Genomic DNA, 9,116 nt, shown 5'->3' with positions numbered 1-9,116 from the left:
GTTAACTCTGTTGAACAAACCACTAAGGATATTTACAACACATTTAAATTTTCCAAGGAAATAATATTCACAAAAGATGATCAAGCTAAATACGATGCTGCGACCACATGTCATATATGCGAAGGTGAAAAAGGCGAGTTTAGGTTAGAAGGCAACACTGATAGCTATACAAAGGTTCGCGATCATTGTCACTTGACAGGAAAGTTTAGAGGAGCGGCACATTCAAAGTGTAATTTAGGGTATAAAATCCCTAAATTTATTCCTGTATTACTACACAATCTTTCTGGATATGACAGTCATCTATTTATTAAAAAGTTAAGTATTGGAGGACAAATTAGCTGCATTCCAAATAACGAGGAAAAGTATATTTCGTTCTGTAAAAAGGTTGTTGTTGACACGTATACAAACAAAAAAGGACAGGAAAAGCCTATTTATCGTGATATTAGGTTTATCGATACCTATAGGTTTATGCGATCGAGTTTGGATGCTTTATCAGGAAATCTTACCGATGATCAGTTTCATGAATTGGCTAAGGTCTATAGCGGTAATGAGTTTACACTCTTGAAACAAAAGGGCATCTTTCCATATGATTATGTGAGCTCTGTTGAAAAACTCGCAGAAACGTCATTGCCCCCAAAGGAAGCATTCTACTCAAAGCTCTCGGGTGAGGCTATTAGTAATGATGATTATGAATTTGTAAACAAAGTATGGAAGGCTTTTGGCTGTAAATCAATAAGAGACTACCTTGAACTCTACATAAAGAGTGATGTCTTGCTGCTAGCCGACGTTTTCGAAAACTTCAGAGATGCTAGCAATAAATACTATAAACTAGATCCGGCATGGTATTATACAGCGCCAGGACTATCTATGGATGCGTGTCTTAAGTTGACAAAGGTAAAACTTGAGCTTATAAACGATTATGACGTGTTGCTAATGTTAAAGCAAGGTATTCGAGGTGGGGTTAGTACAATTTCAACGCGTCTTGGTATTGGAAACAATAAGTATATGGGCAATGATTATGATGAAAGCAAAGACTCATCGTTTATCATTTATCTGGATGCTAACAATCTCTACGGGTGCGCGATGAGTAAGCCACTTCCAACCGGGGGGTTTAAGTGGATGAATGAAAATGAGCTTAACGATTGGAAAAACATTTCATGCACAGAAGGACAGGGGTGTATTTTAGAAGTTGACTTGGAATATCCTGATGAATTACATAATCTTCATAATGACTATCCATTAGCCCCTGAAAACATTATACCTAAGGGATCAAAAGTTAAAAAGCTTATTCCAAACTTGAACAACAAAACCAAGTATGTAGTACATTATGAAAACTTGCAGCAGTATGAAAAGCTAGGGCTCAGAGTTACCAACATTCACAGAGGAATTAAGTTTGATGAAAGCCCTTGGTTAAAAACATATATCGACTTGAACACTGAATTGCGAACAGCTGCAGCTTACAACTTTGAAAAAGACTTCTTCAAGTTGATGAACAACAGTGTGTTTGGAAAAACAATGGAGAACATCGAAAATCGTGTTGATATCCGATTGGTTAATAATATTACACAGGCGGAAAAGCTCCTTGCAAAGGTTAATTTCGACCGCTTGACTATATTTGATGAAAATTTAATAGCTGTACATATGAAAAAAACCAAGTTATGTTATAACAAACCCATTTATCTTGGAATGTCTATTCTAGACTTGAGCAAGACAATCATGTATGAGTTTCACTATAATTACATCAAGGCTAAATATGGACAAATGGCAAAGCTATTGTTTACAGACACAGACAGTCTTGTCTACGAAATTAAAACTAAAGATTTTTATGCAGACATTTCAAACGATGTTGAAAGACTGTTTGATACAAGCGAGTATCCAAAAGATCACCCCTCCGGAATTAAAACGGGTGTGAACAAAAAGGTTCTCGGAATGTTCAAAGATGAGGCAGCTGGAAAACAAATAGAGGAATTTGTAGGACTCCGAGCTAAACTGTATTCTTGTAAAATGTATGAAGGAAAGGAAAACAAAAAGTGTAAGGGGGTAAAAAAGAGCGTTATCGAAAACACCATTACACACAACGATTATAAAAACACGCTGTTTTCTCGTCAAGAAGTGCTAAGGTCAATGAACGTTTTCAGATCATACGCGCATGAAATATATACTGAAACGGTCAATAAGGTAGCTCTTAGCGCAAATGATGATAAGCGTATTATACTAAAAGACGGTATTCATACAATGGCTTATGGACATAACCTCCTAAGAAAAAAACAAAATGAGCAATAATCTCACAGACAATCAAAAAATAATAATAACAAAGTTTAAGAGCGTGGGTGGGCGTGTTGTCCCCAACATCCCCATATACAGCACGTTCTCAAGCACATCACAACTTATTGATGTCGCAAAGCAACTAAAAAGCTTAAACGTTAGAGTAAGGTATGTGCGCGACAATTATCCACGTCATCCCAATATGCCGGGAACACACTGGACGGCATGAATCAAAAACGGTCATAAAAACAAAACATTAATAGCACTATATAAAATGAGTTTTAATACCGAAAAGTATATTAATGTTGAAGGAGTTGTCTTACCAAACGAACCTCTATCCAATTTCCAGTTAATAGATGCCGCTAAAAAGTTAAAAATTAAACACTTTAGGGGTGTCTATGTTCGCGATGAACTTCCGAAAAGCCCTAAAAAGGAAGAGTGTGGAATTCTAAATCTATGCGACTCGCGAGGAAATGGTACACACTGGACTGCATGGATCAAAAACGGTCATGAAAAACTGTACTTTGACAGTTATGGGTTAGCACCGCCTGTTGAACTCGTCAGCTATATAAGGAATCCTGTGTATTATAATAGCGAAAGAGTACAAACGGATGGTGAGGTATTTTGTGGTCACCTATGTCTTTACATTCTTAAACAATGTGAGAGCGTAAGCTTACAACATGTAATAAACTCATTGTATTAAAAAAAAAATGTGTATATAAAAATGTCTGTAAACGTATTTGGTAAAACATACGCAGGATCGTCGCAAAGAGTGATTTCAGGAGGGGTTACATTATCACAGGCCATTAATACGTTCTTAAGGCGAGATGGTAAAAATGCCGCTGACGCAAATATTAATATGGATTCTCACAATATAATCAATGTATTGGATCCTGCTAATGCTCAAGACGCTGCAACGAAAAATTATGTTGATAATCGCGCTGTTTCAAAGTCTGGAGATACTATGACTGGTGAACTAAAAATGCGTTCTAACAAAATAAGAAGTGTTGGTGATCCTATTAATGCTCAGGATGCTGCAACTAAAAGTTATGTTGATAAGCATCTTCCATTAGCAGGTGGTGCTTTAACAGGTGTACTAAATATAAACTCTAACAAAATAATCAATGTATTGGATCCTTCAGACGATCAAGACGCTGCAACTAAACATTATGTTGATAAGCATATTAGTAAAGCTAAAGAAAACATAAGTGTGCCATGTTTGAGTGGATATATTCCTATTTTGGAAGGAAATGTTAGTGTAACTGGGTTTATTGTTACTTCAAGCGCAGTAATTGGTCAATCTTTTAAACCATATCATGCTTTTAACAATCTTACTGATAATGGGTGGGCTACTCGGGGTTCAGGATCGATTACAATTGAGTGTCCTGAACCAGTAAGAATTTGGAGAATTGCGCTATTTGCTGTAAAAGATAAAACTGTTACAAAATGGATTTTTGAAGGTAGCAAAAATGCTAGAGAATGGTGTATTCTTCTTCAATCTAAGGATAAGCTGTATGGTACTAGTTCTGCTGTTACGTTTTTTTCTATACCACCTTTTCCACCTTCTACAACTATTGATGATTATAAATTTTATAGACTTACTATAAGCTCAGGTGCACCTGATGAGGAAATTGGTATTCAATATATGCAAATGTATGCTTTATCAAACTAATTTAACTAAAGCATCCTTAATATAAAAATGAGATTTTATCCGTTTTTTCTAGAATGTAGTACGCGTGAAACTGATAAGGAAAATAAGAGGTATTTGGAGCTTCTAGGGTTCGGAAAATGTGGTATGATTATTGACAAAGACGATGGAACGTCTACCTTATTAAAATTCAATAAAACGTTTAAAATACCAAAAACATACAGCGTCCAACTGCATGATGAACTTAATCAAATGCTCTGGACTAAAAACGATGAGTTTGAAAAGATGGAAGCAACCATTAAAGAGTCAATGAAACAGTGGGTGAACGTTAAAAAACGGAATCAACTTAGGTTGATTGACAAATACGTGTTAAACTTAGAGTGTGATATAAAGGAGAAAAAATATCGCAAAGGTGCTATTACCACGGCATTCTTACTCGGAATGATCAAACCAAACGACATTGTTTACCAAGACTTTGAAATTAAACATATAAACGAAATATTTTTCAAAGGCCTTCACGAATAATGGTAGTGGTCAAAAGTCCTCGAGCCGCCGCGTTTGCGAATGGGATGCCGCCCCGAGCTTGACTTTTCGGAAATATGTAATATCTTGAAAAAGATATTATACATTTATATATATAGAGAATTTCCTGGGGGATATATAATATCTTGAAAAAGATATTATACATTTATATATAGAATTTCCTGGGACACGGATGGGAAACGGATGGGAAACGGATGGGAAACGGTTCTGTCCCAGAAGCCTAGTTTTCCCTCTACTATGGCTATCTTTCAATAACTGCTCCTGGTAGATAAAGGTTATTCAATTTTTTGGTGGCGTACGTTTTGAAAGACTGTATGAATGCATTCGTTATCGCATGATCCTGACACAAAACTTTAAAATCTTAAAGGAATAGAAACGCGGTTCGGGTCTGAAAAATCGTGTGCGAAATTTGTATATCCGTACAATGTAGACAAATCATTTAAGCTAAGTAATCACTAGTTATACATATATTTTTAATTACATATTTGTATTATATAATGCTATAGAAATGTGAGTTAAAATGATTTTATTATTATAAACATTAAGTTTATTGTTGTTCATGTTAAATTTTAAAAACCTTCTGTCGATATTCGACACGTATAGTTACGATCAATGTAACATTCAAATGCCAACTAATCTTATATATACAGTATATGATGATGTGAAGAATCTTTAGTATACTGACTGTGTAATGATTATATGCATATACAGTGACTATGTGTAAAATTATATATGCATACTATATGTGCAAAGGCTATTGGTGTCTAACATATGATATAGTGCGTTTAGTTAGCAAGCGTTTTATAATATAATTGAGTACTTATTTCAGAACTTACAAATAAGCAACATACTCGCTATTCCACTTATTTCATGCCATTTTCAATTGCAAAATGGACCCAAACACCAACTTCCTGTAATAGACGGACCATGAGACCAGGTTAGTGTTCTAAGCGTTCTAGATGACTCGGCCAGACATCCGGCTGTACGTCAAGTGTGACGCCACGCTCTGCGAAACGTCAGGCGTGACGTCATCTCAGAAGTGTGATCAGACGCCGCACTGCACGAAACAATGGTCTCCTTGAGCAAATGTCTTGATTGACAAGGTTAAAGCTCCGTAAACACTGAAATCGACAAATATTTAGTAAATATTTCGTAAAAAAAAATTAACACATAAACAATAAGTGTCCCTTGTAGCAGTGGCCAATAATTCAACGCTATATGTTGTCAGGTAACATAAATTTGACGAGATGCAAAATGCTCGTTTTAAATGATTGTGTTTCATTATATTCCACGTGAATTGCCCACTTCGATATCCGAACATTAACAAGTGAAAGCGAGATTGGCTCCGGGTAGAGTCGGAAGCATGACGCAGTTCTCATGAGATAAAAATTTAAGAGCGAATATTTATACGAAATAAACGATAATCTTTTGCTGATACTGCTGGAAAGTGGGTACCATTTACAACATTAATACGAGTAATAAAGGGTACACAACGGCGAACAATACCTGTCTCGGCATGGAAGTCGCAATCGTGATCTTCACGTCGTTACCCCCCCCCCCCCCATGTACTTGGATGTTATTACCGATTTAAACAGGTAATGTAGCTCGTGAAACATCGTCTTATGTCATATATATCCGTCTTTCCGACGGATTTCCTATGCGTGGACGCCTTTTTGCAGTATCCACTCGGGAGAGAGGACTCGGGATCATATCCCTCAAAAGGGAAATTGATTTATTTAAAGGGCTTTCCGAGCTAATATATTTATCTGAAAAAAAACATTCCAATAATAGTGTTGTTAATAATATATTAAAAGACATTAAATTACTGAACTATTTGCAACAACTTATTTTTTATCGAACCAAACCGTCCTTAATAGTTTGGTACAATTTCTCAAACTTAAATAAATGTTGCAGCATACTTACAATAGAAAACTTGCATAGAAAGGGAATACGACTAAAATGTTGTACTACTGTTCTAAACCCGCAATACAAAGTCATTTGTTTACAGGATTGTCGCTCAAATATAGTTCTTCAGCGACCTTTACGATGAATTATAAATTTCAGTGCTTTTACCGGTAATAACATTTTTATTGTTTAGCATATGGAAGTTTACACTAATTAAGGTGTATCAAGTGCAATCAAAACACCAATTTCCGAAGTTTTTTTCAATATGTATCCTTTTGAGGTAGGTTTGAATTTAGAGTCCCAAAATACGTTATGTTTGTCATTTCAATCGGATTTTTATCACACTTACCGATGTCAAATGCAACTTAGGTGCATGGCCTAACAATTATCTAAACAGTAATCCAACAGTTTACTCAAATATTAGTTTTCATTTTTTTATTGTAAAAGAGACATAAATTAATCCATGATATAATTGTGTGGGTATTTGCAACCACAGTGTCCTCTGCCCAGATTGCATCCGTATTACATCTCAATTTATTTGCATTGTTTCTAAGTGTATTTTTGTGTTGGGCAAATCGCATTGACGCGATCCATTTTCTTATACTTTTCAAGTTCATCATACCGCAGCGCCTGTACATATTAAGTCAATTTTAAATCCATGGCGTCATGAAAAATCTAGATAACAATAAATATTTTTCATAAAAAATGATGCGTATAAGATAAAATCGATTTGCTTAAGGAATTTTGTTATAAAAAAAACTGACGAATATACTATAAACCAGTTTATTGACTATGTAGCGACAAACTCTACACAGATGTGTGGGATAAGAAAAAGTTTTCAAAGGAAACATGGCAAAAAAATGTTGAATCACCAACACAAAAATTATTTCAACAGATTTTACGAATCGTAACGTAAAAAAGTAAACACAAATTACATTTAAATTGTAACCATTGAACAACAAATTTGATAACAAAAAATGGGACGGTTTCTTACATTAAGATAAAGTATATAACATGACCAAACGGACATGTTTAGTGATTATATACCAATGATGTGTACTCAATTTTCACCAACGATATTACTAATCGGGTGCGTTGCGTTTCACTGTTCACATGCTTTCGACACGGGAAGAACATAATTGGCGTCCATAAGATGATTTTTCGGTACCAGATAAAATACGATATTTAATTTTTGATTCGCACATATAGGGTACATTATATGTATCTTCAATTACTCTGTAAGGGCGACAAAACGCACATTTAGTTGAATATACAACATAAGTTAAGAAAACCCGTTTTGCACTTGCTGACAAATAATTAAATAATTGTTCAAACAACATTTTGCAATTATTGGTGGTGTTTAACAATTATAATTAATTAAACACATAGACAACCGTTGTGTTTAAATTTCAATATTGTATTTATTTATGTTTTTTTATCTATTTAAAGTATGTCTCAATGACCGAAATGGACCGAAACAAGTTAACATTTATTTTTAATATTTTAACAATGTATGCTCAAACGGTAATTATTAAACCGGGAAGATATTATATAAATTAATTTAAGGTGGTGTTTGAATTTGGTATTATATTTGTGACCAATCGATGTAAGATTTGGGACTAAGATGCATGTTATTGAGAAAAATCAGCAGATCGCTAGAAAACATATTATTCAGCTGAGAAATAAAGATCCGAATTGGGTTTTTTCAAGAACATTTAACTCCTAATTAATTACTTATCAAACACTTAAAAGATTAATTTATAGTTTGATAAAATAATTAAGTCGGAATATTTAATATTAAAGGCTTACTTATTTTTAAGAAGAACATATGCAATCAGATTCATCTAAGACTTGTACCTAAACATTGTATTTAACTGAATGGCATAAGAGAAATTAACATCCATGTAAGTCCTTTTTAAAAAGAAAACTCTAGTGTAATTTAAAATGTATCCATCTGTGTTCACCTGAATAAAATTTAGGGTTTCGATAAATAAATGTCAATTATCATGTTCCGATTTAAAATTATAACCTCTTTTTGTATTGATAACACAATTTTCCGGATTAACCGATTGTAAATATTGTTCTTCTTTATCTGATAGGGGCTTGAACAAATATTTCGCTACTTAATGAAATGGTTAATTATATATTTGATATTATATCAGACCCGTAATTATTCGTACTTTTATCAAGCAAGTTTCAAACTAGTTGGTCAATATCCACTGCCCCAGTTTATGACAAATGATCTAGTACAGGCCGGTACATGCTTTTTATACTATCTGCAAGACAAATTTTATCAATATCATCATCATCATCATCATCATCATCATCATCATCATCATCATCATCATCATCATCATCATCATCATCATCATCATCATCATCATCATCATCATCATCATCATCATCATCATCATCATCATCATCATCATCATCGTCATCACCATCCCATACTCATCATCAATATCATCAATATCATCAATATCATCACCATCATCTTCATCATCATCATCATCATCATCATCATCATCATCATCATCATCATCATCATCATCATCATCATCATCATCATCATCATCATCATCATCATCATCATCATCATCATCATCATCATCATCATCATGTTTTAGAACAAACAGTACATTTTTTTTCGACAAAAGTAGAGCTAGTTGTGACAGTTTTGTACTTGTTTAGCACTTTCCAGCTTTATTTTATTGTGAATGATATTGATTGTATGTGAACCCGGGGCACATTCAAG

The sequence above is a fragment of the Dreissena polymorpha genome, chromosome 8, assembly GCF_020536995.1.
Source record: "Dreissena polymorpha isolate Duluth1 chromosome 8, UMN_Dpol_1.0, whole genome shotgun sequence".
NCBI lineage: Eukaryota > Metazoa > Mollusca > Bivalvia > Myida > Dreissenidae > Dreissena > Dreissena polymorpha.
This window is presented reverse-complemented; position numbering follows the sequence as displayed.